Source organism: Sabethes cyaneus, chromosome 2, assembly GCF_943734655.1.
Source record: "Sabethes cyaneus chromosome 2, idSabCyanKW18_F2, whole genome shotgun sequence".
NCBI classification, from domain to species: Eukaryota; Metazoa; Arthropoda; class Insecta; order Diptera; family Culicidae; genus Sabethes; species Sabethes cyaneus.
The window spans coordinates 244,270,219-244,279,432 of record NC_071354.1 but is presented as its reverse complement, the minus strand read 5'-3'; positions in this window follow the sequence as shown (position 1 = coordinate 244,279,432).

The following is a 9,214-nucleotide window of genomic DNA, read 5'->3' as shown; positions in this document are numbered from 1 at the left end:
TGAAAAACGGTGCAGTAACTACCCAACGAATAGGGCATAATACAACCAAGTCCCGGGTAAAACCAGAAACTCCCCTCTGGTTGGACCCGTGGTTGTAAACAGACAGGGAGAGAGGGACACCTAGACCTTAGACTTCTGGTCTACCAGGTGTCTGAACGGTCCGTTGGGACCCATTGGGGCCGATGCCAGTAAGATTTCAACTTCAGTAAACTGGCGGCAGTGTTATTGGACATGATTCGGACGCGATATATAACACGTCTTAGGGCTGGCATTTGCGACGAGCTCCCCTAGTAAAGTCGCGTGGTAGCGACTTGAAACGGCGAGGTGGCAAACGGTGCATGTGTCTCCGTCCCGTAAAACCTGGCAGGCCTTCAAGTACGTTCCAAATCTATCGACCGGCGACCACCGGGCGGGATTCAGATGCTTTTTCCTGATTTACGCCGATCTGGCTCTGAGGTGCAGTTGCCCATAAGGCGCTGCGCCAACCCTCGCATGGTTCTTCCTGTTCCATAGATCGCCATGGGATCACTAAAGCGACAACTTCAAATGGGTTTGGAAAGCGGACCCTTTAGTATCAAAATGAGTCTTCTAAACAAATTTACAGCAAGTGCAGATACGGTGGAAAACCCGTTCGCGAGGGGAGGCATCCAGCGTTCTCCACCAAGGGTGGAGAAGGATGCAACCCGAAGTGCTAGTGTGGGTGGCAAGGGTAGCGGTACGCCTGCCACGCCAGACACAGCGATGAACAGCCCATCGCTAATCAAGGCGATGGAAAAGAATAGGGAGGCACTAGCTAAAGTGGTAGCAGCGTCACAGCAGCTCGATATAATTATCGAGTTCATGTCAGGTTGCGGCAATTTCTCCAAGAACTTGAAGCAGAGCTTGCTAATGCTTCGGAGAACCTTGTGTGCAGCGATTAAAGTGCACAACGACCTCGTGGTGCGTGCAGGAGAGGTGAAAACCGTGAAAACGTCGAAGTCAGTACAGACGGATGGCTGCTCGTTGACGGCGTGTCGCTTCGCGGCCCTGGAAGCCACGGAGAGCACTACGAATAGCGGTAAGGCATCTGCCAAGCGTCTGAGACAGTCCCCGGGGGATAGCACGCCTGGTGGACCAAAAAACGCCTGATCGGTAAAAGCCCTCATGTTAGCGAGTTGGTGGAGCCAACCGACCAAGCAGCGGGAAGCATCAAGACGGATGGTCCGTGGATCGAGGTCAAGGCCAAGAGGAAAAAAGAAAAAGCTCCAACAAAAAGAAAGCTTCACCTAAACCGACAGGGAAGCGAGCGAAGAAGGGCGACGCTCTTATCCTGAAAACTGACGGGTCGAAATACTCGGAGCTTCTGAAGGCCATGAGAGGAGATGCCCTACTCAAGGAGCTGGGCGCGGACGTGCGGAGCCTCCGACGCTCACGCACGGGCGAAATGATCCTTGAGTTGAAGAAGGACGCCACCAAGAAGAGTTCCGCATACAAGTCGATAGCGGAAGGAGTGCTCGGGGAGGGAGTGCAGAAACGTGCTCTCACACCAGAAATGACTCTCCAGCTTAAAAACCTAGATGAGATCACCGATGTGTGTGAGGTCGTACAGTCCCTCAAAGAGCAACCTGGAGTGGTGGTGGCAACCGAGGCGGGACGCCTGCGTAAGGGTCCTGTTGGGACCCAGGTAGCTACCATACGACTTCCGCTGGCGGACGGACACGAAGCCCTGAAAGCTGCTAGGCTAAAAGTGGGATGGTCGGAATGCCCACTACGCGTGCTTAAGCAATCGGAGGCTTGCTTCCGATGCTTCGAGCACGGACATAAGGCCTGGAACTGCAAGGGGCCAATTGTGCAGGAGATGTGGCCATAAAGCAAGGGACTGCGCGGAGCCTCCCAAGTGCTTGATCTGTACCGGTAAACGGGACGCAAAGCACGTAACGGGAGGTCCAAGGTGACCAGCTGGTGTGCCGGCGGTCAAGCCACGTTCATAGTGCAAGTGACACAACTCAACCTGAACCACTGCAGCACGGCTCAGCAGCAGCTATACCAAGCAGTTTCTGAGTCGGCAACGGACATTGCCATCATCTCGGACCCATATCGCGTTCCTGCCGGAAACGGCAACTGGGACTCGGATAGGTCCGGGACAGCGGCTATATGGACGACAAGCAGGTTCTCGCTTCAAGAGGTTGTGTCAACTGCAGACGAGGGATTTGCGGTTGCCAAAGTGGGTGGAGTGTTCTACTGCAGCTGTTATGCTCCGCCGAGTTGGTCTATCGAGTCGAGCAGGCGACTTTAACGCTTGGGCGGTAGAGTGGGGAAGTCGTCGCACGAACCATAGTGGTCGGATTCTGCTCGAGGCTCTGGCAAAGCTTAACATAGATCTGGTCAACGTCGGGATCACAAGTACCTTTAGTAGGAACGGAGCGGAGTCTATCATCGACGTGACATTCGGCAGTCCTGGTCTGATAGGAAACTGGAGGGTAAATAATGGCTACACTCACAGTGACCATCAGGCGGTCCGCTTTGGTGTTGGTCAGATAACGAGGCGGCAGGCAGCGAGTAGAGCCACTCCAACCACGCGTGGATGGAAGACATCATACTTCGACCCCGAAGTATTTGTGGAAGCAATCCGAAAAGAGTACGGTGATCGCGGTATGCCCGATCCGAACGCTGATCATTTGATTGAGGTACTGTCACGAGCGTGTGACGCTACCATGCCTAGGAAAAGCCGACCTAGGTATGGGAGGTCACCAGCTTACTGGTGGACAGCTGAAATTGCGGAACTCCGCGGAGCGTGCTTTCGTGCGAGGAGAATTATGCAAAGAGCTCGCTCGGACGAAGGCAGGGCTGAATGTCGAGTAGCACTCGTTGCTGCGCGTGCAGCGCTTAAGAGCGGGATAAAAGCTAGTAAACGGGCCTGCTTTGAAAAGTTATGTGCCAGTGCCAATGCGAACCCGTGGGGTGAGGCCTACAGGGTCGTAATGGCAAAGACCAAGGGTGGGCAAGGCACCGGGGCCAGACGGTGTCCCGAATATGGCCATTAAAGCGGCTATTCTAGAGGCTCCCGAATTATTCGGGACAGTAATGAGTAGATGCCTGGAAGATGGCCACTTCCCAGACAGATGGAAGCGACAGAACCTGGTCCTAATGCCGAAGCCGGGAAAACCTCCGGGTGTTCCCTCGTCATATAGGCCGATCTGTCTGCTCGATACTGCCGGTAAGGTGCTGGAGAAGGTTATCCTTAACAGACTCGTACAGTACATGGAGGGTACAAACGGTCTGTCAAGGAATCAATTCGGCTTCCGAAAAGGCAAATCTACGGTGGATGCAATCTTGTCTGTCACTAAGACAGCCGAGGTGGCAATCCGGCGCAAGAAGACAGGTATGCGCTAGTGCGCAGTTGTCACGCTTGACGTGAGAAATGCGTTTAATAGCGCTAGCTGGGACTCCACAGCCAACTCGCTTCGGAAAGTCCAAGTGCCGGTGTCGCTGTACAGGATTCTGGAAAATTATTTCCAGAATCGTGTGCTATGCTACAACACGGAGGAGGGTCAGAAGTGCGTCCCGATCACCACAGGGGTTCCGCGAGGTTCCATACTGGGCCCGGTGTTGTGGAACGTCATGTATGACGAGGTGTTGAAGCTAAAGTTCCCGGTAGGGGTGGTGATTGTCGGCTTTGCGGACGATATCACCTTGGAAGTCTACGGTGAATCTATCAGAGAGGTTGAGTTGACGGCTGCCCACTCTATAAGCATTATTGAAGATTGGATGCGATCCAGAAAACTGGAGCTAGCGCATCATAAAACGGAGGTTATCGTGGTGAACAACCGCAAGTCGGTGCAGCAAGCAAATACCAGCGTCGGGGACTGCACTATTTCGTCAACGCGGTCTTTAAAACTCCTTGGAGTCATGGTCGACGACACAAATTCTGTCAGGGGATGGTTGTTTTAGACAATATTTGCACAAGTTTGGGCATGCGGAGTACCCCGCGTGTCCCGAATGTGTGGACGTTGAGGATACTGCAGAACATGCTTTCTTCATACGCCCTCGTTTCGCGGGCGTGAGAAGCAACATGATGGCAGTGAGCGGACAGGACACTACTCCGGATAACTTAGTCCAAAGGATGTGTTCTAGCTCGGACGTCTGGGGAGCGGTCAATGCGGCTGCTACCCAGATCGTACTTGAGCTACAAAACCGCTGGAAACCCGATCAACGGCGAATAACCAGCCTAACTACCATAGTCCAGTAGTTATCTAAGAGTGTGCGTTACGCACAATAGCCCCTCACTGAAGTAATACCGATAAGGTGGTTCCAGGGGGGATTTTAGTGGGTCTGGATCCTCACGCCCCAGTCGGGATACCAAACCCCACTCCCTGAGTTGTCTTCTCAGGTGTCTGATAGCAGATTTCCCTACTCGTTAAAAAAAAAGGCTTAGCATTGTCGCCCACCTTTTTGACGAAGCCTTACGGTTAAGTCATTTTTCAGCAGCTCCAGCATTGCGGTACCTATCTTTTACTGCTCTGGCGTATCACTGTTGCAGCCAACATGTAAGTATTGGTCACTCGTTGGCACTCTACGTCAAACCACTCTACTCTACTGTCACTCTACGTGCGCCACAGAAAACTGATAGCAGGCCTCTCCATTAGGGTATTTCCAGGTATGCTTCCGAATGTTACGTCGTGCAGAAGAGTTACTACAGATAGCAGCAGCAAAGTGGATTAACCTCGGGCCATTGTCGTTTGCGGTAGAATTGAGGCTTTCTCTACCGGTAACGGGGTGTAAGACATGTGCATTTGCAACCCCGATGGCTATCTTTGTGTCATGCCCTGGCCGCTCATATGTCCTTTCAAAATCACAGAACTCCTCCATTACGTCATCGGGTTTGTCGTTCGTCGGTGCGTACACATTTATCAGGCTGTAGTTAAAGAATTTGCCCTTAATTTGCAACACGCATAGACGGTAATTAATGGGCCTCCACCTAATGACACGCTTCTTGTTTTCCATCGAATCCAACGCCAAGTTCTATTTTACAGTCACCACTGTAGTTCTCTTGTCAGCATACACGTGCACTCCGGTTCAAGTAGAATCCTGATATTCCAAGTATCGAATTTCCAATAATCGTTGTTGTTTTTCGTTCGTGGTAGAAAATGATGATCTACTGTGAAAGGGACCACTGTTATGAGCCGTCCCTAACCTGAAGACAGGCACTCGTGGCTGGCGAGGCTATTCCTTTTGCCAACTTTCAGCAGAAGCATGAGTGCCTCTTTTTCTGACGGCACAGGAGCTTAGTTTTCACCGGGATTGGTTACTCGGTATCGACTATGGTTGCTGAAGGGACTGAATGCCACTACGGGATCTATTTAATGCTTACAGGTACGCGAGGCAAGGATGGAAAATGTCATACACTCAGGTGAGCATCGCTGATTTACGATCATAAGTTGTCGAAGGCAAAAAGATTACTACCGCTAACGCTCAGCAGTGATCCAGAACTGCACTGATTCGCTCTCGCTCTTAGCTGTACACGAACCAGTCTCGAAAGAGAAATGATCCAAGAGGGATATGAAAAAAAAATCAGAGGGGTTGTGTACAAGACACGACCGCATATATAGGTGACGTAGGACTACGTAAGTCTCTTTATAGTGATAGTAGCCTGTATTCATGCTTGTAATCCCTCGATTCTTCATGTATACATGCTATATGCAACAAATATACATGCTACATGCGTTGTATGTAACATTTATCAAAGTAGTAACATTGCATACGTTCAATTCTCAAAAGATTGTGCATTTGAAAAGAATTTAACAAAATCAAGAACACAAACTATTACTTTCCTGCTATTAAAGATTGTTTTTATTATCCATGGTTTTCCACGTTGAAAGGATTTTACCAATTCAATCCTATTTTATCAACAGCACATCTTTTCACTACACTTCTAATGAAACGGCAAGCATGTGTATTCATACAGAGTCGTATTATAACCGAACACTACAGCTGTAGCACATTTTTCCAACGCAGATATCAAATTCGCCGAGGTTTAATCGTCACGCAGTAAAGAATTTGCGATCTGTTGGGACAACGAACTTGTGTCATTTTTTCTGGCAAACTTCCCTAACACAGACATCAAATTGGACTAGGTTTAACAGCGTTCGTAAGAAATCTGTTGGCACGAGGGGACTTTGTTACTCTCTTTGGCGTACTTCCCAAGCACAGATATCAAATTGGTATAGGTTTAGATCATCGTAAAGAATCTTCCAACCAATCACGAAGCGAGAATTCTGGTAAAACATAGGTACATTATTTTCAATTTTTCAATAGTTCAACATCAAGAATCCATACTTTTATTCATTTGGGTCAATTCTTAGAAGATTTTCCGATCGATTGGTGTAAGAATATTGAAAATCGACCGGAAAACCGCTGAGCTATTAGCGCTCAAAACCTTTCATTTTTCGTGACGCTCGCATTTTTCGATTTTTTGGAATGACACCCTATCTCAAAACTTGCCGTAAGACGTAGTCCTACGTCAGAATAGTGATTGGATCAGAACCAACACAATAACAAGACGAACGTAAGCGATGGGAATCGGTTTGAACTTGGTTCACTCACGCCCACTGATCGTTCAGTTTTAACTCAATGGTATTCGCACTTCTGCTATAAAAATATATTATAATTACTTACTTTTTCGGCGACAATCCGTTTATCGAATCCATATCGCATTCAGGAGCCGTCTCCACAATACTCTTGGTCTTGGGCTGCCGCTCTCTACTCGCCCCTAACACCCACTGTTCTAGCATCCTCGTCAACAGCACTCATCCAACGGGTACGGGGTCTGCCTCGAAGTCGTCGGCCTCTGTTGGGGTTTCCGCTAAATATTGTTTTCACTGGTCTCTCATCCGGCATGCTTGCTACGTGACCAGCCCATTGTAGCTTGCCGTATTATAATCGCTTCACAATAACAGCATCTTTGTATACTTGGTATATTTCATGATTCATGCGCCTGCGCCACACTCCTTCGTCTAATATGCTGCCAAGAATTGATCGCAGGATCTTACGCTCGAAAACGCCAAGAGCTCGTCGGTCGCTCTCTTTCAACTTCCACGCTTCGTGGCCAACCCTTCGAATAGCACCTTCCAATGCAATGTTGAACAGCAAGTTCGATAGTCCGTCACCTTGCTTCAAACCATCTAACGTCACAAACGAGTCCGATGTTTCACCCGCTATCCTGGCGCTTGGTTTTGAACCATCAAAGCTGGTAGCACGTATCAGCCTAATCAGTTTTGTTGGAAAACCATGTTCAAGCATAATCTACCACAGCTCATTTCGTTTAACTGAATCGTACGCCGCCTTGAAGTCTATAAACAAAACGTGAGTCTGCAAGTTGAATTCCCGGAATTTATCAAGGATCTCCATAGGTAATTCCTTCTCAGTCCATACTTTTAGTTGATGGATTGCACAATACATGGATGCACAATACATCTCCATTTATTTCAAATATTCAAGCACTTTGTAACTTATCCAGAAGTTACATAACTTATTGGAGCAAAACTAAAACTGATTCAACTGATGATTGCAATCGTTTTCGGTTCATGAACGAGTGAGAAGATGAAATGCAAAATAAAATCCGATCAGATGCGCTCAGTCTCAGTGGCAAACGTTGGTTCGCTTAATTAGGGTCAGAGAATGACATAAACAGAGAAGGCATGATCGCAATCAGTTCAGCTCATATTCAATTTGGTTCGTTTGCAACAAATGATGCCAGCTGCTATGAGAGTACGCTTGGTCTCTCTGAGTGAGCATCTAAAAGGTGATGGTTCTGCTAGGTGAGTTGAATCGGTGATTGAGTATCGATGACAACATTTTCATGCGAACTTTTTCATTGGAACTTTGTCTATTGAGAAATTTTGGGTCATCATGAGGGGAAACAACAGGTCGAGCAGGTGAGAGCCTTTCAATATCTGGGTAGCCAGTCAACAGAAACTCGAGAACGTATGAGGAAATGGATTGGACATACCTTGAGGAAAGGAGCGAGCGAGATCTTTGGAGGAGCAGTCGATTGGAATCCGCAAAGACAATGAAGAAGAGACAGGGCGAGATCCGGGCTGAAAACCATGTCGGGTATCTCTCGATAGTGGAGATCTCTGATTTCATACCTTTGTTCTATCGGATCGCCGTCGTTCGTTAATTAGGAAAGTCGCCGTCGTCCTCGTCGGTGGCTTGGGTGGCTCGTGCTGTTTCAAGCAGTCGCCTCCATTGAACTCGATCTTAAGCCACTTTCAACCTGGTCGAGCCATCTTCCACGTAGAGCCCCCCTGTGCCTGGTGCCGACTCCGCCAAATATCGTCTACTCACGTTTGTCTCCTTTGAGCTTCTTCTTTTTATGTCTCCAATGCCTTTATTTTTAGCCTAATACACCTAGACTCCGTTTTCAGTCTGGCGTGGATTGCCTCCGCCATCGTAAGGTTCCTAATTGATATTAAAGTCATCTGGGAAGCCTAGGAGTTGGCTGCTTTTCCTAAGAATCGTGTCTCTCGTTTCTATGGCCGCTCATCGGATTACCCCCTTAAGAGCGATGATATACAGCATGCAGGATAAGCCATCAACGCGTCTCAAAAGGACTCGAGATCCAATGTGGCTCTGATCAGTCGCGTTAGTTTATCCGAAAAACCGTTTGCGTGCATTATCTATCAGAGCTTTGATTGGTCTTGATCAACTGTATCGTATGCCGCTTCGAAATCAATAAAGATGTGATCTGGTCCGTAGTTGCTGTGCTATTAGTGACAACCGGCATAACAGGATCTTGGAGAGTATCTTATAGGTGACGTTTACCAGCGTTATGCCACGACAGTTGCAGCAGTCGAGCCGATCGCCTTTTTTGTAGATGGGATGAACTACTCCTATCCATTCCTCCGGTAGCTTCTCCTCTACCCAAATCTTGGAAATAGTCTAGTGAGAGCCGTTGCCAGTATTTCTCGGCCATGTTTATAAAGCTCTACCGGTAGGCGATCCTTACCGGCGGCTGTGTTGGTCTTCAGCAACCCGATTTCTCGTTTGACTTCTTGTAGATGAGGTACTGGGACAAAACTGTTTTCCATGGGCACTTCTAGGTTGACTTCCGTTCCGTCTCCTTCTGCAACTTCGCCCTTGAGATGTTCATCGAAGAACTGCTTCCACCTGTCAATCCAGTTTTCCCGATAGATTTCCCGCAGAGCTACAATACCAAGATTGCGTGCTTCAAGGA